The sequence below is a fragment of the Schistocerca cancellata genome, chromosome 7 (genome assembly GCF_023864275.1).
Source record: "Schistocerca cancellata isolate TAMUIC-IGC-003103 chromosome 7, iqSchCanc2.1, whole genome shotgun sequence".
In the NCBI taxonomy this organism is placed as follows: Eukaryota; Metazoa; Arthropoda; class Insecta; order Orthoptera; family Acrididae; genus Schistocerca; species Schistocerca cancellata.
In genome coordinates, this window is record NC_064632.1 from 33,946,694 (window position 1) to 33,969,900 (window position 23,207).

The 23,207-nt window shown below is 40.3% G+C and overlaps 1 protein-coding gene across 5 annotated transcripts in view; it reads right to left on the reverse strand.

Moving 5' to 3' along the window:
* Window positions 1–23,207, reverse strand: part of LOC126092531 (fibroblast growth factor receptor substrate 2) — a 51,331-nt gene that overhangs the window by 26,252 nt on the left and 1,872 nt on the right. Inside the window, exons 2-3 of one of the 5 annotated variants that reach the window (XM_049908161.1) lie at window positions 11,734–11,972; window positions 1,506–1,667 (exon numbers count right to left, since the gene is read on the reverse strand). The exons of 1 other annotated variant lie outside the window; for it this stretch is intronic. The gene's annotated coding sequence lies outside the window, so the exon portion shown is untranslated. The remainder of the gene's footprint in view (window positions 1–1,505; window positions 1,668–11,733; window positions 11,973–23,207) is intronic. 3 more of the 5 variants (XM_049908159.1, XM_049908162.1, XM_049908163.1) reach the window with 3 other exon arrangements.

The following is a 23,207-nucleotide window of genomic DNA, read 5'->3' on the forward strand; positions in this document are numbered from 1 at the left end:
GTTGACATCTGGTGGTATAGTAGATGTCAAAAACTCACCTTCTCTCCCTGCAGTAACATGTGTCAAAAAGGTATCCTCCTCCCTCCAAATGTCTGTTCTTCTTTGGGGCAGCATACTTGATGGAGGAGTTGGATGTACCTCTTTTGGTTGGGTTTTGGACTGTTGTTCCACGGCTGTGCATAAGTCTGTGTTGGCTGAGTCCATTGTTCCTGGCAAGTTTTACTGGTGGTGGAGATTGCTGCTACGGATACACACACTACTTCTTCAACATTCTCTATTACCTCCTGATGTATGACGTCAACATTCATGACTGCTACCTCTTGCTTACTTGGTTTGACAGTTCTGGTTGCCATACACTGCAGTTTCTCTTCTCACACTACCTGGTGACAGAGGTAAGGCTGTAGTGGTCTTCCACAACTTAGGAACCATATTCAGGAGTCGGTCATACTTCTTTTGTCTGACTCATTTCTGTAGCATTTCCTCAATGTGCTGGCACCACTTGATGAACTCCTCGGTTCTTGTCGCATTCTCTATCAGAAGCATTTGGAACGCATCTTCTGTGATCCCTTCCATAAAGTGTGAGATTTTGTTGGCTTCTGCCATATTCAGATTTACAATGTGGCATAGAACTGTAACAGACAATATGCAGGACTGTGTTGATTCCCACGATGCTGGGGCCTGTTCTTCAATTGTTCTTACATTAAGTTGACTTTGTACTGATTGTCACCCAATGTTTTCATGAGTACAACCTGGAATTTGTCCCAGCTACTGATCTTCTGTTGATCATTCTTGAAACACTGACAGGCTGTGCCATCCTTGTAAAAGCATGCATTCGCCAAACACATCATGTCATCTCACCTAGTGTATTTGTGACCCAGTCAAATCCTTTCAGGCGTTTAATTGGATCCTGATCAGTGCCTCTGGAAAACGGATGCCTGATATTAACTGACTTGTTGCTGTTTTGCAATCCACTGGTATCCTGAATATATGGACCTTGGAACAATGTGCTGTCTATCCATGTATGTGATGGCTTTTATGTTGCGAAGTTGCAGCCAAGGTGAGCAGATCTTCTAAAATACCCAGCATCTCCAACAAACAATGTCCTGTCGTAACGACACTCGAGTCCAAATCCAAAAGCAAGGTCATCAACAAAGCCCAAGACTCAGCATTGAAAGCATGTTTCTTACGAACACCAACATACAGCCAGAACAGAACTGAACTTCTCTATGGAATGTGCTCTTATTTATAAAAAACATGGAGTACTTCAGAATATACAAATGTTACAAACAGAAGAAATTTTTGAGGTGTATAATGCATTAGAATATTATTCATAAAATGTTGGCAGTAATTACTCTTTCCTCCAACCATGTACTGCATAGTTGTTATGGAGGGAATATTTTCTGAAGCATCGGGATTATTGTCATACAAGTTGTTTTATAATATCTCAAACAAAATAACAAATCGGCTGTCAGTCAAACATGGGAAAATCAATACTGGCGGCTCACCTTTGCCAACATGCACAATATGGCTGCAGCAGTAACAGTTGTACACTTCAGTTCTGGACACCCTCACATTGTCCCTGTCAGCGAGTAGTCCTGAGTTTGCTTGGCATGATGGTAATATTCTTAGCAGTTTCTTGCAAACTTCTGCCACAATTTTCAGACAGTCTGTTGCATAACATAAACACACTAGACAGAGAATCTATACAAATAAAACTGCTTCACATGGTTATGTTACTGGCCAAAGGCTGTTATAACTAGCACTTGAGGTAGCAGAGTGATACTGACAATATTAAACAGAACAGAAGGTACAACTGAGATAATTACATGATTGGTTGTGCTATGGTTGCTGTTGTTTATATATATAGCTATTAACCACTTTATTATTCCGATCCAAGTAAAGAAGTAAGTTTCTTGATAAATCAAGTTCAAATACTTTGTCAAAACCATAAGAAAAATAATAGAAAAAATAAAATGTTTCACGCCCCTAAGACTAAAACATCAATCTATTAGGATTTCTTTTAACATGAGTGTTAACTTAAGCATAACCAGTTGCCAAAGACAAATTCAATTGAATATTATAATCTATATTAGGAATAGTGTAAAATAATCTGTTAAAATGCCGTAATACTCATAATGTAAAAATGTTTGTATTGCTCTCAGGTGGAGTCATTATGAAACACAAAATTTCAAAAACATTTCCACAAATGGAGATCTTGCAAAATTCAGCTTGCTCTGTTCCCCCACAAGATCCATAGCATTGTAGGCAATGGCACTCGGGGAATGCCGTGTTCTTTGACTTCAGGAAGGAATTTGACACCATCATGCAATGCCGTTTCGTGAAAAAAATACGAGCTTACTAAGTATCTGACCAGATTTGCGACTGGATACAAGACTGACTACAAGACTCGACATGTCACTCTTAACAGTCCTAAATCAACAGATGTAATTTCTGGACTACCCCAAGAAAGTGTTATAGGACCGATACTATTTGCAATGTACGTAAGTGATCTAGTAGACAGTGTCAGATGCTCTTTAAACTGTTCGTAGACTATGTGGTTGTCCATAACGATGTAACAATGCAAGATGACAGTATCGATTTGCAGAATGACCTACAGAGGATTGATGAATGAATGTTGCAGGCTCTGGCAATTGACCTTCAATGTAAATAAATATACAATATTGTGCACACATAGGAAAAGAAATCCACTACTGTACAAACACACTATTGACGAGAAACTGCTGGAAACAGTACCTATTGTAAAATATCTAGCAGTAACTATACAGAGTGACATTAAGTAGAATGACCAGATAAAACAAATAGTAGGAGAAGCAGAAGCCTGACTGAGATTCACAGGAAGAATTTTCAGGAAATTTAACGAAGAAAGTGGCTTATAAGGCTCTTGTTCACCCGATTCTTGAGTATTGTTCATCAATATGAGCTCCTTAGCAAGTAGACAGATAATATAGAAGAGATAATATAGAAGATCCAATGAAGAGCAGCATGTTCATCATCACAGGATTTTTTGGTTGGTGCTAGAGTGTTCAGAGATGCTCAACTCCAGTGGCACACACTGCAAGAGAGATGATGTGCATCTTGGAGAGGGTTACTACTGAAAGTTCCCTGGAAGAGTCTGACAACATATTACTTCCTCCCACAAACATCTCGCATAATGACCACAATCAGAAAAATTCAAGAAATAATAGCCAATACAGAGGCTTACCAACAATCATTCTTACCATGTGCCATTTGCAAGCGGAGGACGGTAGGAGGGATCAGTTAGTGGTACCAGAAGTACCCATTGCCACACATCATTAGCTGGCTTGTGAAGTATGTTGCAGTTGTAGCTAGCATACCTTGCTGTCATCCTCAAGTGATGCCTGTAGAATGAGCACCTTTATACATTTATTGCTCCCCACCCCTTCTCACAATACCCATATGCATGCTGCAACAGGTGGAGTGGTGACAGGATGCAATTGCCAAATGTCAGGCACACATTCCGAACCTTCAGTCCTTTTGTTACGCATGTAGGGCACGGAAGCCGTTGATGATGTGATTTCAGCTGGCTGAGTGTTGAGTCCCACGCTATACTGACAATGAAGTCACTGCCTCTACTGATCTGGCCATCAGCCAATTGTATTTCAAGAACTTCCTTTAGAACACAATTCCTAAATGACAAGGTTTGTCTGAGCACTTCCATTTGTTCATATTTCAGTAACTCCCCTGTAGCTATGCAGTGTTTGTCAACTGCAGATCTTGTTGTTTGCTTCAGTCTGGTGTGTCTCTTGTGCTCATGGCACCTTTCTTTGACTGTCTTTACAGTTTGCACGAAGTATGCCTTAATGTATTTGCACGGAATTTGGTTTAGGCTCCCAAGTCATCTGCCGCCACACAAAATAGTGTACACGTTTTCGGCAGCAGAAAGAAAACACATATGATACCACGTCGAGACAAGATTTTGCCAATTTTGTTTGGTACTTTGTTGGCATACATCATATACACCGTTGCTTTATCCTCTTCATCGTGTTCTATTCGTTGACTCCATGTTTTTGAGCTGCTTGAGCCTCCTCGGTAGATTTTCTTTGTGTGATATTGCAAGGGCCCTGTGGACCAGTGTACGCAGCACACCCTCGTACTGTGAAGGGCAGCTGGAGGCATGGAGATATAAATCAGTGAGGGTGGCTTTTCTATACACACTATATTCCATTGTACTGTCCACTTTGTACTTCACTACAATATCCAAAAGTGGAATTTGCCATCCTCTCCCACCTTCATGGTGAATTTGATGGTGGGGTGCAGAGAATTCAGATTTGGAGGAGCTCTTGAGTCTTCCACTACTGTCAAGCCGCACCACAATTATGTTATCTAGATATCTGAAAAAACACGTGAACTTCATTGCAGATTTTTCCAAGCTTTCTCTTCACAGTTCTACATGAATGAGTTTGACATAATCAATCACAGAAGTTACTCCAAGGGGACGCCATTCGTTTCACTCATAATAGTCACCACTGAAGAGAAAGACTGTAGATATGAGGACCAATTCGAAGAGGTTAGTCATTGCGGGGCTGAATTTCTCCCTGATCAGGCCGAGGGATTCAGAAAATGGCACTGGTGTGGAAGGACACCACATCAAAGCTCACCATAAGGTCCTGCTTGTGAAGGCATAGTTCTTGCAGCTGTCGAATGAAATGTACAGAGTTGTGGTGCTGATATTTACCAATGTTGGGGCTTAATACTGCTGTTAGATGTTTGGTCAGTGCACCTATGTTGTTTAGAATACACTGTAGAGAAACGTCTTTTGTATGAAGTTTTGGTACGCCATAGAGTAGAAGTTCACTGTCAAAACTTTATGATGACTTCCCTAGGAAGTGACTGGTGCAGAAGCTCGATGATCATTTGCTTTACTCTGCCTCCTTTGAAATCCTTGTATGCTGGAAGCTCGAGTACATTGTACAACTGCACTTTTACTCTAACAGCAGGAGTAGTACTGTGGCATTTCCTTTGTCTGCACATGCAATGACTAATTCAGGATCATTCCATAGTTCTCAAATGGCAGTTCTTTCTGCTTTCAGGATGTTTGTCTATGGAGGAAGGGTATTGGTGGTCATTGGCCTGTTTCATGACGTAACTCTTCTGCATTGTCGATGGGGAGGGCGGAAAGCCCTCATTCTATAACACTGCTGATATCTGAAACAGGTATAGCAGTTGGTGTTGGAGCAAAACAGGGTCTCTTTTCTAAAACCGATTTTGCCATGTAATTGACCTTTTTCCTCAAAATATTGCTTATGGTTCATCGATGCTCTTCTTGTAGCTCTTACCCTTTTATTGTCAGACATTCGAACATGGAGCCTTGTTTGGTTGTAGCACTATTTGTGAGTGGTATACCTGAGCCAAAGAGACAGCATTAACGAACTCCAATCAATCAAACAACAGTAAACAAGCAATCGCTAAGTGGAGTGTGGGCAATTATTATATGTTGTAACCAGTCGCCAATGTGTTTACCGGATTCTTTCTCTTACAGGAACCAGACTTGCTCTACATACAATCCAGTGGTATTTACTTGTATATGATGGTCAATCCTCAGGAATGTTTGCATTATACCCTGTCACAGTACTTCATCATGTAGTTAGTTGATTGGTTGATTTGAGGGGAGGGGACCAAACAGCGAGGTCATTGGTCCCATCGGATTAGGAAAGAATGGCAAAGAAAGTCAGTCATGCCCTTGCAAAGGAACCATCCCAGCATTTGCCTGAAGAAATTTAGGGAAATCATAGAAAACCGAAATCAGGATGGCTGGACATGGTTTGACCCATTGTCCTCCTGAATGCGATCATCAAGAGAGTAAGAGAGTTGACGACACATTCTTTCCTGTTGCAAAGCGAAACCAGCTCAGTAAGACTCATCCCATTTGAGAAAACTTATGTGAGATCTTAAGCTTTCCTCGTGAATCTACTGTTTATATTGCTCTCAGGTGTCCAAAACAAAATATTCCAACCATGTACCTAGCCATCAATTCCAGGTGATACTTAAGAATGAGCACCTTTGTTATATTGCAGCCTTCTTTATACTCTTATCGCTCTCTACCTCTTCCCTCACTCCACATCAGGTGGTGTGTTACAGAGAGGGTGGAAGTGATCTTCAGCCAACATTGAAATTTCAACTGGCTGATGGCTGCATCTCTCGCTTTACTGAGAGTGAAGCCACTGTCTCTATTGATTAGGCCATTCACCACATGTGTATTTCAACAGACTCCTTTAAAACACAATACCAAAACAGTTACGTCTGTCTTATTATTTCCATTTATTCATATATCACTGACTCTTTGTAGCGATGCAGTGTTCCACAAATGCAGATTTTGTTGACTGTTTCAGATTGGTACGTCTACTGTGTTCCAGGTATTTTGCTCAATAGAACCCGAAGTCATCTTCCACCATATCTAATACTGCACACTGTATACCACTGTCTTACCCAACTTGTTTTGTTCTATTTGCTGGATCTGTACCTTCTGCCTCAAAGGAGGTCAGATTTATCTCATGCCATATTTTTTCTTCTTTAATATGCTCTAGAGCAGACTACACATTACTATATGCTTGGCAGGCACACAAAATCAAGTGTTTCATGTAAGCTTGCTTGAGCATGTGTACGATGAATTTGGGAAAGCATCATGGCCATTCAAATCGTTTGATCGACTTTCATGTATGCAAGCTTGCACAAGCATACTAATATGTGCACATTTGAGTGTGTGTACTAAAAATAGGGGCACTTGTACAGGGATACATCAGTTGTGAGATGATTTTCATAGTGGTCATGTGGGGCAATCTGAAATGTATCAACTTCAAATTGCTGGAAGATTTGTGCTTATGGATGGCAGCTTTCCCTGTAGAACATCAAATCAATGGTATATCATGATAAAGGAAGGCTGCTATGATCAGCTTCTTGTTACATATAAGACAATTTATTCCGCAGTGGAGAAAGATATAGTAATGAAAAAGATAAATTCACTGAGATCAAATTACCATTTTTTTTTTTTTTGGGGGGGGGGGGGGCAATGAACAGTAGTTATGAATTAGGGGCTGCTGCACCTCAAGCTATACAAACCAATGCTGTGGTATATTCATTTGTTTAGCTTTCTGTATGAGCAAGAGACATCCAGATGATTTGCAACTAATTTTGAAGAAAGTTATATAAGTATTCAAGAATGCCAGGAGTTAAGTTACAATAGCACTGTTAGAATTAAAGATATTTGCCTTTATTTGTTTATACAGAATGTTAATATGTAATTTTGTTTTATTAATGCACAAAGTTTTATGGCTGAGGAACCTCATCTTCATTTACAAATTAGTTCATGAACGGTTTAAAGCGTTTAGCATCAAGTGAAATACTCCCGCAAAATTATCTAATTTTATGCCAGCATTTATTTATTATGCTGTACTTCATGTCATCACAATTTAGAGAACCACAAGGAGTATATGTTTGACCCATAGTGGTCATTAAATGATAATGTAAAGCAACAGTTTTTTACTTTTTTTACTTTATCAATGTGGCTTGCTTCCAGATTTTCATGGTGTGAAAATCCTAAAGAATGCTGCAAAAATGACAAAACATGCTTAATAAAATGTCCTCTGCATAAACAGTCACTGTGATGTTTTTTCCTACACAGTCACTCAGAGTGAATGTTTCTAACATATCAGTCCTCAAAGTAAAAGCATCATCTTCCACGAATACATGTAGCAGTTTCTGTGAACTATTTGCGACTTCAGTCTATTTTGAATGCTCAGTGACTTGTTAAAGTCTCCCAAAAAAATCTCTGCTCTGAAGACCACCACCATTCTGCCATCTGTGTTTAAATAGAATACAATAAATCTATAACTAACATCTGCTGTGGCAAGTAGAACCATTCTATGAGTATGTTTGTAATTAAAATAAAATGAGCCACTTGCAGCTGAAATATCCTTTACATCACTGCAGCCAGCAACATGCAGGAAATTCCATATCATTGTAAAATCTTTTGCTTTCTTAGACCAGACAAGTGACAGCATTGCTGTCTGAGTTCAACGTATGTCAGGTATGAACTGATGCTTGTACAAGCATGCTTGAGCTGTGTGGATGCGTTTATGCGTTAAGGACTTAAGCAAAACACTTGACCATACATGCCTGTCATGTGTGCAGCTATTTTAAAGGCAGATGGGCTTCCTTGGCAGGTTGGCTTTCTTCAACAGATTTTGCATGGGCCCTGTGGGCCAGTGTACGCAGCACATCCTCAAGCTGTGAAGGATGATGGCAGCTGGAGTCATGAAGATACAAATCGGTGTGGGTAACTATTCCCTACACACTTTGTTCCATAGTGCTGTCCATTTTGCATTTGACTGGACACCCAAAAAGGGAGCTCGGCATTCTCTTTCACATCCACAGTGAATTCGATGATGGGGTGCAGAGAGCTCAGTTGTTGGAGGAACTCCTGAGCCTTCCACTCCTGTGTGGCCACACCACAAATGTCTCACAAATATATCTGAAAAAGCATTTGAACTTCACTGCAGCTTTTTTTAGAGCTTCCTCTTGAAATCCTCCATGCATAATTTTACCTCAACCAGTGACAAAAGGCACCCCATGGCAATTTCACATTTTTGTTCAGAATAGTGGCTCCTGAAGAGAGAAAATGTAAATGCGAAAATGATTTAAAGAGGATAGTCACTGTGGGGCTGAAAGCTTGGTCATTTTAAGGACATATTCAAGACGAATGGATAAGGTGATAGACAAATCAGATACACTTTTAGGCAGAAGGTACAGGCCCAGCAAGTAGAACACAATGAGAAGGATAAAACAATGGCGTATTCGCTGTACTACAGCAAATTATTAAACAAAATTGGCATAATCTTGGCTCAACATAACATTAAATGTGTTTTCTGTTCACCTTCACAAATGTGTGCTCTATTAGGTAAGAGAAAGATGACTTGGCCTTCCGTAAACCAGGTGACTTCTCTACTCCATGCAAATGTGGTAAAGCAGTATTGGACAGAATGTGCAGACAGTCAAAGAAGGTTGCTTGGAACACAGGAAACGCGCCACCCTTGATCAAATCTTTTATGTGGAATAATGCGTAGCTACTGGGTCTCAATTAAATATGAACAAATGGAAGTGCTAAGGCAGACTTCGTCCTTTTGAGCTGTGTTCTAAAGGAGGCTGCTGAAATGTGAGCGGCTGATGGCTTGATCAATACAGACGAAGACTGCCCTCTCAGTAACGGGTGGGGCCCAGCTCTCAGCCAACTGAAGTCATATTAGCCGATGGCGACATCCCCTCCTGATAGGGTCAGGAGAAACAATGAGAGAAAGGAGATCGCGCTCACCATTTGGCGATTGCATCACAACCCCACACCACTCCACCCGATGTGGTGTGTAGCCAGGTAGTGAGAGAATGGGTTGAACAGTGGTAAGAGTATAAAGGAGGCTGATGTAGCTAAGACAGTCATTTTACAGGTGCCACCCGAAGATGACGACAAGGTATGCTGTCTGAATATCATATTCTGAAAACAACTGCACACAGATGAGGACACCTGACAGCAATGAGAACAGTTGATTTGTCAAGAAATCTTAAGATCACTTAAGCGAAAAATTACATAAAAACCACCATGTTTGATTATTAAATTTAACTTTTGCAGAATGGAATCAAAGGATTACGTTCTGAAATAGAGGCAAAAACTGAGGACTGATCCAGACAAAATGAGGAAACAGAGGACAGAACAGATAAAATTTACAATGCAACACCTAAAACATGCTGACCATCAGAGAAGATACAGAGAAACGAAGAAGGAAGGTGTTTTCTGTTTTTATCAACTGTCATCTCCGTTAGTGTCCTACAAATGCACACTATACTTGGCAACAGCTCTTAAGTGAATCCAGAAAGTTCTGCTGAAGAACCAAAGTAAGAGAAGGTGGCTCTTGTTAAATTCATTAAAAACCTACGTGGATTGACGCAATATGTATTCTTTTATAGCAAAAAACCTCCGAGAATGCATGGACTGAGATAAATGAAGAAGCAAACCGAAAATACGAGAGTCTTATTTGACAAATGATGTCAGTTGGAAATCACATGTGACGAAAGATGTCATGTTAGTTAAGGAGCCACAGACAGGGAATAGTGTTCTGAAAATCCAGACCTAAACAAGCACATTTCAAAATTTTATGACTTACATCCGCCTTAAATCCCTCCATCCCAGCATATGAAGCATAATGTAAGTGTATGAAGACATCATGCCAAATTCGATTTCTCAGTAAGGTTGGCAAACCCTAGAGAGTAATTAGTAAATAAAACGTGTTGTAACATGAGGAAGAACAGTGCATGATAAGACAATGCAAAATCACCATAATTACATAAGTCATGAAGATTACGACTCTGGAGGTAATAAACCATCTTCTCTCTTCACATCAGCACCCTCCTTTGGCACCCCATCCCCATACTCCAAACTTTTACCTACTCCAAAAACCCAATGCCCCACGTCTCCCTACTGGATGCCCCAGTGTGGCTGGGTACAATGCTCCCACAGGTCATTCCACGTCAAATCACCAGAAACTCATAGAAGGCTCCCACTTGACCCTCTCCAAATTTCTGGATATGTTGCAGTAAAGTAGCCCCAAATCAAAAATGCAGCTGTGCAAAATTTTACGGTTCATTGTTCTTCAGTTCAAAAGTGATAGGCCTATGTTTAACAGGTTATCATCTGGTTAATGTGCGTTGCTGCAGAAAGAGCCAATTTTGACCCTAGTTCCAGATAAGAGTGAAATCTGGCACATCGTGGCAATTTTTAGCATAAAGTGTAGAGGTATATTCAAAAAAGTAGTACACTTGGCTGTTCAGTTGTTAATTCATGGCGAAATTCCCACCAAATTTTGTCGCAACAGATTTGGACTCTACTTTGAGGGCGAGCCACTCACCAGCAAAAGATCTATATGTCGTGTTATTTTGCAAAGAGCAAGTTTTTTAGTACATGAATAATGTCTATTTACACTGGGGTTTGAGTTTCTAGGATGGCTGCAGGACTCCACAAATGAGATAAGTTTCTGTGGTATCAAAAAAAAAATGAATTATGATTTCCCCACCTGATTCGTTATCAACTGACTATAACTGCATGCAAAATGTAATTAAAACTAATGGTAAAATTTGAAACTTCATACGCGAGAATATTTCTGAGAGAAATTCAGAATCCACATGTTTCCACTAAGTAGTCAGTATTGTTTCAGGTTCCTGGTGCTACAGATATGCTACTGTGACAGTGTAAATACATTTGGCCATCTTTGGATATTAAAGGAGTGTAAAATTTCATGTTTCACTGACTAGGAATCTTATGAGAGACTTTACAGTTCTCGCATTTTCACTATGGATATCTTATTGTTTTATGAATTTCTTGTGTAACTGTTTGTATCTTTGTGGTATTTTACATATGGTAAGTAGGTCACACATTGTTGTTTATATATACATGTATTTATTAACCTAAATACTCATAATACATTTCAATTTACATATTGCAGATTTCATCTGAAGTAATTATATTCAACTGCATTTGATTTGAATTTGAATGTTAGCTGAATTTTTGCCACGTGCTACTGGCAGCTGTCCGCATGACTTTTCTGACTGCCATCTGATAACCTACACTTCCACAAAGGACTTTCCAAAGTTTTTCAAGGAGTATAGTGCAGGAGATCAAAATGATATAAAGACAAAGTGAACTAAACTTACATGACAAATCACGGACATGTCTTCATATTGTGGCCTTGCTATTGACCAAGTCTGAATTTTGAAAAAGATTTGTGACCAAATTCCAGTGGCTGCTGCAGAGAAGATGCTGGATCTGCTGAGAGTTAGTGTTAGGCCTGGCCAGAAGTTATGTACTTTTTTGCAGAAAGAAATTTCATCTGAAGCAACTGAACAAAACCAGATCCACAGATTCTGATGACCCTACTGCTGTATGGAAGTCTCTGAAAGTATGAACACAACTCTGTTAGCCATAGGCATCTTTTCAGTTTCAATGAATAAGCACACGGGATCAGTGCAGCTACGCGAAGCGTAAGATTAGTGAGGCACAGGAAATTATTGTTGAACAGCTTGCCATAGCTTGCAATATTGATTGTCAAAGTCTGTTGAACCAAAGTACTAAACAACTATGCACAAATTGTAAAGACCTCAATAAACTCATCAAAGACATGAAGCAGAAGCTACACACAGTGAATCAATCAGAAAAAATACAAATCTTAACACTGGTGCCACAAGGTTGGTCTATAAAGATGACAATGGAGCAGTTCAAAGTTACTAAATACTTGGTTCAAAAAGGAGAACAAGGAATTTTACCTGTTCCTAAGAGAAAGAGTTACACAATTTTTTGAGGGTGAAGAATGCGACTGAATGTGTCCTGGAAAGAAAGAACATATTTCCACTTGAATAAATGTAGCCAAAGCTAGAAGCAAAAATACTTGTCGCTCAGCAATTTGAAGGTGGTGTTTGTTGAATATCGTGAGCAAAGTGAATCTGAAATTGGCTGCTCACAGTTCTGTAGATTATGCCCAAAATCGTGTGTGAGAGTTGGTGCATATGGAATACATTCTGTATGTGTGTCTACTATCCACCAAAATTTAAAGATAATGCTAGCAGCCAGTCAACTGAAGATGACTACAAATGGTGTGCATCCCAGAATCAAAGGAATGTATGCTCCATCATTGTGAAAACTGCCCAGGAAAATTGTTACTGGAAACTTTCTTGGAACAAGTTTTCAATGAACACGATCCTGACAGCGCAGTTGTCTTCAGGCAGTGGTTTCACGGGGATTGGGATATTCTTGACATGAATCAGATGACTATGGATGAACTGACTGAAGAACTGGTCATAAAAATTTTGAATCTTTCAGTTCATCACTCCACTGCCAAGCATCAAAGCTGACACCTGTGCCAATTGAAAAAAAGCCTTGAAGAATGAAGTCTTATCATTTTAACAGATTTTGCTGACACAGGGTTGAATGGGAGCCCTTCTGAACTATGTCGGTGGGAATTGTCTCTCTAGTATATCCTGCACTCTCAGAATCTTCCTGAACTAAACCTTCGCTAACCTGTTTCCAACTGCCTCACTTTACCTTTTCCTTTCTCCCTTTTATCCACAACACTGCTCCCCATCCAGCTCATGTACTGTTCTCTCCAACAATTCCTCTCTCTCCCTCTCTCCTCCCCCCCCCCCCCCCCTCCGTCACCACCCTCCTACCTCTTATACACTCTACCCTCTGGACTACTTTCATCTTGTTGTGCAGACACTGCGGAAATACCTGCCTCACATTATTCTACTACCATGTCCTTGCCTCGTGTACTTCCCACTCCCTCCCGACTTCAATCACCTAGGCAGCTGCTATTGGTAAGCAACAGTTAGTCTTGCTGTGGTCACAGGCATGAGAATTTGGCTGTCTATGTAGTTGGTTATGTAAATGCATGTACTTCTACTAGAGAAAGAAGAAGAGCTTGACAGCTAGTATGAATAGTTTTCTCACGACAACCCATCCTACATCAGGACACCACTCATTTCCTCCACTGCCTTTCCACAGTTTCTGTTGCATTACTACAAGACTTACTGATAGTCACTGTAGATGCGACGTCCTTTTACACTAACATCCTCCTTGCCCTTAGCCTTGCTGCTGTGGAACACAATCTTTCACAATGCCCTCTTGATATACTACCTCTTTCCTAACCCTTGTTTACAAACTTATTATCTGACTGGAAAAAAATAACTCAGGGTGTTCCAGAAGGCTCCATATTAGGCCCAGTACTATTTCTCTCCTCCCCATGAACCATGGACCTTGCCGTTGGTGGAGAGGCTTGCGTGCCTCAGCGATACAGATAGCCGTACCGTAGGTACAACCACAACGGAGGGGTATCTGTTGAGAGGCCAGACAAACGTATGGTTCCTGAAGAGGGGCAGCAGCCTTTTCAGTAGTTTCAAGGGCAACAGTCTGGATGATTGACTGATCTGGCCTTGTAACAATAACCAAAACGGCCTTGCTGTGCTGGTACTGCGAACGGCTGAAAGCAAGGGGAAACTACGGCCGTAATTTTTCCCGAGGGCATGCAGCTTTACTGTATGATTAAATGATGATGGCGTCCTCTTGGGTAAAATATTCCCGGAGGTAAAATAGTCCCCCATTCGGATCTCCGGGCGGGGACTACTCAAGAGGATGTCGTTATCAGGAGAAAGAAAACTGGCGTTCTACGGATCGGAGCGTGGAATGTCAGATCCCTTAATCGGGCAGGTAGGTTAGAAAATTTAAAAAGGGAAATGGATAGGTTAAAGTTAGATATAGTGGGAATTAGTGAAGTTCGGTGGCAGGAGGAACAAGGCTTCTGGTCAGGTGACTACAGGGTTATAAACACAAAGTCAAATAGGGGTAATGCAGGAGTAGGTTTAATAATGAATAGGAAAATAGGAATGTGGGTAAGCTACTACAAACAGCATAGTGAACGCATTATTGTGGCCAAGATAGATACGAAGCCCACACCTACTACAGTAGTACAAGTTTATATGCCAACTAGCTCTGCAGATGACGAAGAAATTGAAGAAATGTATGATGAAATAAAATAAGTTATTCAGATAGTGAAGGGAGACGAAAATTTAATAGTCATGGGTGACTGGAATTCGAGTGTAGGAAAAGGGAGAGAAGGAAACGTAGTAGGTGAATATGGATTGGGGCTAAGAAATGAAAGAGGAAGCCACCTGGTAGAATTTTGCACAGAGCACAACTTAATCATAGCTAACACTTGGTTTAAGAATCATGATAGAAGGTTGTATACATGGAAGAACCCTGGAGATACTAAAAGGTATCAGATAGATTATATAATGGTAAGACAGAGATTTAGGAACCAGGTTTTAAATTGTAAGACATTTCCAGGGGCAGATGTGGACTCTGACCACAATTTATTGGTTATGACCTGTAGATTAAAACTGAAGAAACTGCACAAAGGTGGGAATTTAAGGAGATGGGACCTGGATAAACTGAAAGAGCCAGAGGTTGTACAGAGTTTCAGGGAGAGCATAAGGGAACAATTGACAGGAATGGGGGAAAGAAATACAGTAGAAGAAGAATGGGTAGCTTTGAGGGATGAAGTAGTGAAGGCAGCAGAGGATCAAGTAGGTAAAAAGACGAGGGCTAGTAGAAATCCTTGGGTAACAGAAGAAATATTGAATTTAATTGATGAAAGGAGAAAATATAAAAATGCAGTAAATGAAGCAGGCAAAAAAGAATACAAACGTCTCAAAAATGAGATCGACAGGAAGTGCAAAATGGCTAAGCAGGGATGGCTAGAGGACAAATGTAAGGATGTAGAGGCTTGTCTCACTAGGGGTAAGATAGATACTGCCTACAGGAAAATTAAAGAGACCTTTGGAGATAAGAGAACCACTTGTATGAACATCAAGAGCTCAGATGGAAACCCAGTTCTAAGCAAAGAAGGGAAAGCAGAAAGGTGGAAGGAGTATATAGAGGATCTATACAAGGGCGATGCACTTGAGGACAATATTATGGAAATGGAAGAGGATGTAGATGAAGATGAAATGGGAGATATGATACTGCGTGAAGAGTTTGACAGAGCACTGAAAGACCTGAGTCGAAACAAGGCCCCTGGAGTAGACAACATTCCATTGGAACTACTGACGGCCTTGGGAGAGCCAGTCTTGACAAAACTCTACCAGATGGTGATCAAGATGTATGAAACAGGCAAAATACCCTCAGACTTCAAGAAGAATATAATAATTCCAATCCCAAAGAAAACAGGTGTTGACAGATGTGAAAATTACCGAACAATCAGCTTAATAAGCCACAGCTGCAAAGTACTAACACGAATTCTTTACAGACGAATGGAAAAACTAGTAGAAGCCGACCTCGGGGAAGATCAGTTTGGATTCTGTAGAAATACTGGAACACGTGAGGCAATACTGACCTTACGACTTATCTTAGAAGAAAGATTAAGGAAAGGCAAACCTACGTTTCTAGCATTTGTAGACTTAGAGAAAGCTTTTGACAATGTTGACTGGAATACTCTATTTCAAATTCTAAAGGTGGCAGGGGTAAAATACAGGGAGCGAAAGGCTATAAACAATTTGTACAGAAACCAGATGGCAGTTATAAGAGTCGAGGGACATGAAAGGGAAGCAGTGGTTGGGAAGGGAGTAAGACAGGGTTGTAGCCTCTCCCCGATGTTATTCAATCTGTATATTGAGCAAGCAGTAAAGGAAACAAAAGAAAAATTTGGAGTAGGTATTAAAATCCATGGAGAAGAAATAAAAACTTTGAGGTTCGCCGATGACATTGTAATTCTGTCAGAGACAGCAAAGGACTTGGAAGAGCAGTTGAACGGAATGGATGGTGTCTTGAAGGGAGAATATAAGATGAACATCAACAAAAGCAAAACGAGGATAATGGAATGTAGTCGAATTAAGTCAGGTGATGCTGAGGGAATTAGATTAGAAAATGAGACACTTAAAGTAGTAAAGGAGTTTTGGTATTTGGGGAGCAAAATAACTGATGATGGTCGAAGTAGAGAGGATATAAAATGTAGACTGGCAATGGCAAGGAAAGCGTTTCTGAAGAAGAGAAATTTGTTAACATCGAGTATAGATTTAAGTGTCAGGAAGTCATTTCTGAAAGTATTTGTATGGAGTGTAGCCATGTATGGAAGTGAAACATGGACGGTAAATAGTTTGGACAAGAAGAGAATAGAAGCTTTCGAAATGTGGTGCTACAGAAGAATGCTGAAGATTAGATGGGTAGATCACGTAACTAATGAGGAAGTATTGAATAGGATTGGGGAGAAGAGAAGTTTGTGGCACAACTTGACCAGAAGAAGGGATCGGTTAGTAGGACATGTTCTGAGGCATCAAGGGATCACCAATTTAGTACTGGAGGGCAGCGTGGAGGGTAAAAATCGTAGGGGGAGACCAAGAGATGAATACACTAAGCAGATTCAGAAGGATGTAGGTTGCAGTAGGTACTGGGAGATGAAGAAGCTTGCACAGGATAGAGTAGCATGGAGAGCTGCATCAAACCAGTCTCAGGACTGAAGACCACAACAACAACAACAACAACAACAACTATTTCTCTGTTAATGACTTACAATTAAATATCAGCTCCCCATCAGTTCTGTTTGCAGATGATACTTCTGTCTTAGTTGAAGATCAGGATTTGGAAAAAATTCCCAAATCTGTGATCAGTGTCCTCAGTAGCTTAGAAACTTGGTTTCAGCTATATGGATTGCATCTAAAGATATCTAAGACTCACACGATGCAGTTGAAAACCAAACAGTCAAAATGTGAGCAGATTACGATTGTGCACAACAACCAAGATGCAGAAGAAGTTGACTCTGTCAAATTCTTAGTTTTAAATGTAGATCAAAATTTGAACTGGCAGCACATATTGAATACCTGACAAACAAACTGAGCAGCTTTATGTTTGCATTGCAAATATTATCAACTGCAACTGACTTGGACACACGAAAAGTAGCATATACAAGCTACTTTGAATCCATTATTATGGTATTGTTTTTTGGGGTAACTCGACAAACATAGTGTGGATACTAAAAATGTTGTTGTTGTTCTGGTCTTCAGTCCTGAGACTGGTTTGATGCAGCTCTCCATGCTACTCTATCCTGTGCAAGCTTCTTCATCTCCCAGTATCTACTGCAACCTACATCCTTCTGAATCTGCTTAGTGTATTCATCTCTTGGTCTCCCTCTACGATTTTTACCCTCCACACTGCCCTCCAATGCTAAATTTGTGATCCCTTGATGCCTCAAAACATGCCCTACCAACCGATCCCTTCTTCTAGTTAAGTTGTGCCACAAACTTCTCTTCTCCCCAATCCTATTCAATACCTCCTCATTAGTTATGTGATCTACCCATCTAATCTTCAGCATTCTTCTGTAGCACCACATTTCGAAAGCTTCTATTCTCTTCTTGTCCAAACTAGTTATCGTCCATGTTTCACTTCCATACATGGCTACACTCCATACAAATACTTTCAGAAACGACTTCCTGACACTTAAATCTATACTCGATGTTACAAATTCCTCTTCTTGAGAAACGCTTTCCTTGCCACTGCCAGTCTACATTTTATATCCTCTCTACTTCGACCATCATCGGTTATTTTACTCCCTAAATAGCAAAACTCCTTTACTACTTTAAGTGTCTCATTTCCTAATCTAATTCCCTCAGCATCACCCGACTTAATTTGGCTACATTCCATTATCCTCGTTTTGCTTTTGTTGATGTTCATCTTATATCCTCCTTTCAAGACACTGTCCATTCCGTTCAACTGCTCTTCCAAGTCCTTTGCTGTCTCTGACAGAATTACAATGTCATCGGCAAACCTCAAAGTTTTTACTTCTTCTCCATGAATTTTAATACCTATTCCGAATTTTTCTTTTGTTTCCTTTACTGCTTGCTCAATATACAGATTGAATAACATCGGGGAGAGACTACAACCCTGTCTTACTCCTTTCCCAACCACTGCTTCCCTTTCATGCCCCTCCACTCTTATAACTGCCATCTGGTTTCTGTACAAACTGTAAATAACCTTTCGCTCCCTGTATTTTACCCCTGCCACCTTCAGAATTTGAAAGAGAGTATTCCAGTTAACATTGTCAAAAGCTTTCTCTAAGTCTACAAATGCTAGAAACGTAGGTTTGCCTTTTCTTAATCTTTCTTCTAAGATAAGTCGTAAGGTCAGTATTGCTTCCCGTGTTCCAACATTTCTACGAAATCCAAACTGATCTCCCCCGAGGTCGGCTTCTACCAGTTTTTCCATTCGTCTGTAAAGAATTCGCGTTAGTATTTTGCAGCTGTGACTTATTAAACTGATAGTTCGGTAATTTTCACATCTGTCAACACCTGCTTTCTTTGGGATTGGAATTATTATATTCTTCTTGAAGTCTGAGGGTATTTCGCCTGTCTCATACATCGTGCTCACCAGATGGTAGAGTTTTGTCATGACTGGCTCTCCCGAGGCCATCAGTAGTTCAAATGGAATGTTGTCTACTCCCGGGGCCTTGTTTCGACTCAGGTCTTTCAGTGCTCTGTCAAACTCTTCACGCAGTATCTTATCTCCCATTTCGTCTTCATCTACATCCTCTTCCATTTCCATAATATTGTCCTCAAGTACATCGCCCTTGTATAAACCCTCTATATACTCCTTCCACCTTTCTGCCTTCCCTTCTTTGCTTAGAACTGGGTTGCCATCTGAGCTCTTGATATTCATACAAGTGGTTCTCTTCTCTCCAAAGGTCTCTTTAATTTTCCTGTAGGCAGTATCTATCTTACCCCTAGTGAGACAAGCCTCTACATCCTTACATTTGTCCTCTAGCCATCCCTGCTTAGCCATTTTGCACTTCCTGTCGATATCATTTTTGAGACGTTTGTATTCCTTTTTGCCTGCTTCATTTACTGCATTTTTATATTTTCTCCTTTCATCAATTAAATTCAATATTTCTTCTGTTACCCAAGGATTTCTATTAGCCCTCGTCTTTTTACCTACTTGATCCTCTGCTGCCTTCACTACTTCATACCTCAGAGCTACCCATTCTTCTTCGACTGTATTTCTTTCCCCCATTCCTGTCAATTGTTCCCTTATGCTCTCCCTGAAACTCTCTACAACCTCTGGTTCTTTCAGTTTATCCAGGTCCCATCTCCTTAAATTCCCACCTTTTTGCAGTTTCTTCAGTTTCAATCTGCAGTTCATAACCAATAGATTGTGGTCAGAATCCACATCTGCCCCAGGAAATGTCTTACAATTTAAAACCTGGTTCTTAAATCTGTCTTACCATTATATAATCTATCTGATACCTTTTAGTATCTCCAGGATTCTTCCAGGTATACAACCTTCTTTTATGATTCTTGAACCAAGTGTTGGCTATGATTAAGTTATGCTCTGTGCAAAATTCTACAAGGCGGCTTCCTCTTTCATTCCTTCCCCCCAATCCATATTCACCTACTATACTAAAAATACAGAAAAAAATAATTTGAAATATGTGCACTGCAAATCACAAAGAACAATGTCGACCATTATTTAGAAAACTTAAAATATTAACTCTGCCATCTTTATACATATATGAGATTATTATATTTTTGTACACCAGACATGAATTATTTGAGGGAAACCATTTTGTCCATTCACATGATACCAGAAACAATGAAAATTTTATGCTCCCCACCCACCGCCTCAGACAGTATACCCAGGGACCTCAACACATGTGAATGAAAATGTGTAATAAATTAGAAGGAAACAAGTTGATGCAGATGGATTTAGGTTCACCTAAAAGACAGCTGTATGAGGTGCTGCCACTAAAGTGTTATTACTCAGTGGATGAATTCACAAACTGGAAATTTAAGATGGGTACAATGTGTTACATATTCCAAGAAATATCCTTATAGTGTTATTATTTATTGTAGTGCTATTATTTATTAATGTAAAAAAATCACTGTAACTGTATTATAAATTTCTGACATGTCTCCTGTACGCAGACCAAATGGATTGCAAATGTACATCATGAGAGGAATGAAACACAATTCCCAAATCCTCTTAGCAACTACATTCTGACCTACAACTATCTCATTTCCGAACGCCAAATCCATTACAGTGTCGTCACGGATGCTCTCATGGCACCATTCTATGCCAACATATTTATGGGCCATCTGGAGGAATTCTTCCACTCCAGTCAGCACCTAAACCCCCTTGTCCAGTTCAGATTCCCTCTTGACACTTTGATGATATGGACTTTTGCCACGGAAAATTGTTGCTCTTTCCTTCACAATCTCAACATATACTCCCAAATACACTTCCCCTGATCCTTTTCTCAAGTCAACGAGCCACCTACTCAGATACGGATCTCCATCTCTCAGATGGCTCAATAAACACATCTGTTCCATGTTAAAAAGTTTCTTCCTTACAGCATCACCACCATGGATGCCGAATTTGCAGTGGAACACAGGAGTTGTCAAAATATACTGATAACCTTACAGTAACCTACCAGCTCATCAATAAACAAATCTCCCATGCCATCTCCGCATTGGACACCAGCAAACCTATTAACCAGCCACCAACCAGCATCCCTCTAATCACTGTGGTCTTGAAAAGCTCAGCCACATCCTTCAGCAGGTTTTTGACTACATCTTACCACCACATCACCCTAAGCTGTGTTCCACTGTCCACTCAATCTACAGAATATTCTTGTCCATCCCTATTCCAATCATGCTCCCAGTGCTGCAACCCATGCGTCATTCTCTTGCAGACGACCCAGGTGTAAGACCTGTCCTACATACCCCCCACCCCTCCCCACCTCCTATTACTATCCAGTCATAACAATCTCCTACACAGTAAAAGGCAGGGCCATGTGTGAAATTAGCCATGTTGTATATCAGCTATGCTGCAAGTGCTGTACAGCACAGTCTATTTGCACGAATGACCACTGCGGAACTATGGAAAACTGAAAACTTGATCATCCAATTGCCAAACATGCTGCGCACCAGAACACAAATGACTTCAACATATGTTTCACTATGCAAGTCATTTGGATTCCCCCTTTCCATGACTAGTTTCTCTGAACTAGACTTGTGGGAATTGTCTCTGCAAAATAGCCTGTACTCAGGCAGTCCCCCTGTCTACACCTCTGATACGCTGTTTCCACTGCCTCACACTACCTTTTCCCTTGTCTCTTCGGTCACACAGCTCCTTCCCCACCCAGATCATGTATTGCCTTCTCCCCCCCCCCTCCTCCCACCATGTGAGCATTCTCTCCCTCTCCTCTTTCCCTTATCCCTTTTTCACCCTTCTCCTTTTCTCTCGTCTCTAACTGTCTCCATCTCATCTCTGCCTTCCTCTTCTTACTTACCGTTTCACCTCCTCTCTCTACCTTTTATATGCTCTATCCTTTGAACTATTTTTGTCTTGCTGTGCAGCTGTGTGTCCTTCTCTACCTCCTCCCTACCTACATCGCAAGCCAACTGCTATTGATAAGGAACAGTTGGCCATAGACATTTGTGTTCGGGTGCCTGTGGGGTTGTGTGTATGAATGTGTGTAATTCTACTAGAAACAGACAAAAGCTTGAAAGGAAGTATGAACAGTTTTCTGTAGTGTGTTTCTATGTGCCACACATCAGTCAGCAACAGGTAAGTTTTTCCTTTACTTTGCGTAAAATATTGTTTTTGTATTATTTATAAAAGTTGTGTATAGTTTCTACATCAAACAATCAAAAGTCCAGGACAGGATAAAAACAATACGGTAAGGAGGGAGTAGCCACGTATGTATGAGTTGTTGTGTGAATACCCTTTGAACTATTTTTGTCTTGCTGTGCAGCTGCTGAGTCATCTGTGGGAAGACCTGCCTCACACTATCCCACTACCTCCTCGTCTCGTGTGTCCTTCTCTACCTCCTCCCTATCTCCGACTTCCACTGCCCAGCCAACTAACTAACTAACTAAATAATGTGTGAGGGGTCTATGTCTGAGGAGGGAGTCTGTCCAAAAGCTTATTTATTTCTAATATTCTTTTCGCTGTGCCTACCTGCAACTCAATGCATCATCTATGTGGTGTTTAACAACCTATCTTTTCCATATACTGTTGCCACACACAGTTTCTAGTATATTACATACTTGGGGCAACCGCCTGTACTTATTCAGTTTCACAGAAAATTGAAGTTGTCATCTGACAAAATGGGGCTCACTTTTCTCATATCCATAATGAAGATGTGCAATTAATTATCTCTGTACCAACTAACATTTGTTCTTGTGGGTTCTTTGGTGGGAAGGACTGTTGAGTGTTAATCTGTTCTGGTTATTAATAAAAATATATGTAACTTATTATTCTAAATATATTATTGAAAACATGTCCACATGTGACATCTGTAAGCATGGAGTGGCCCAGTAATGATCAATTTATTCACACACAACAGTCTCATGATTATGGCAGTTGATGAAGCAGCATTGAAGGCTTCAATTAACCTGCAAAATTATCTAAAGTTAAGGTGGATAGAATTTCCACTCATTGCATACGATTTGCAAGATGCTATTACACAAATAGCTGATTTGCAACAATTCTGAAAAAGTTTTGAACTTAAAAGTAACAGGGGAAGAAACACCAGACAAACAACATTGTGATAGGAAGCAAATGAAAGATGAGGATACATGACGCCAAAAGT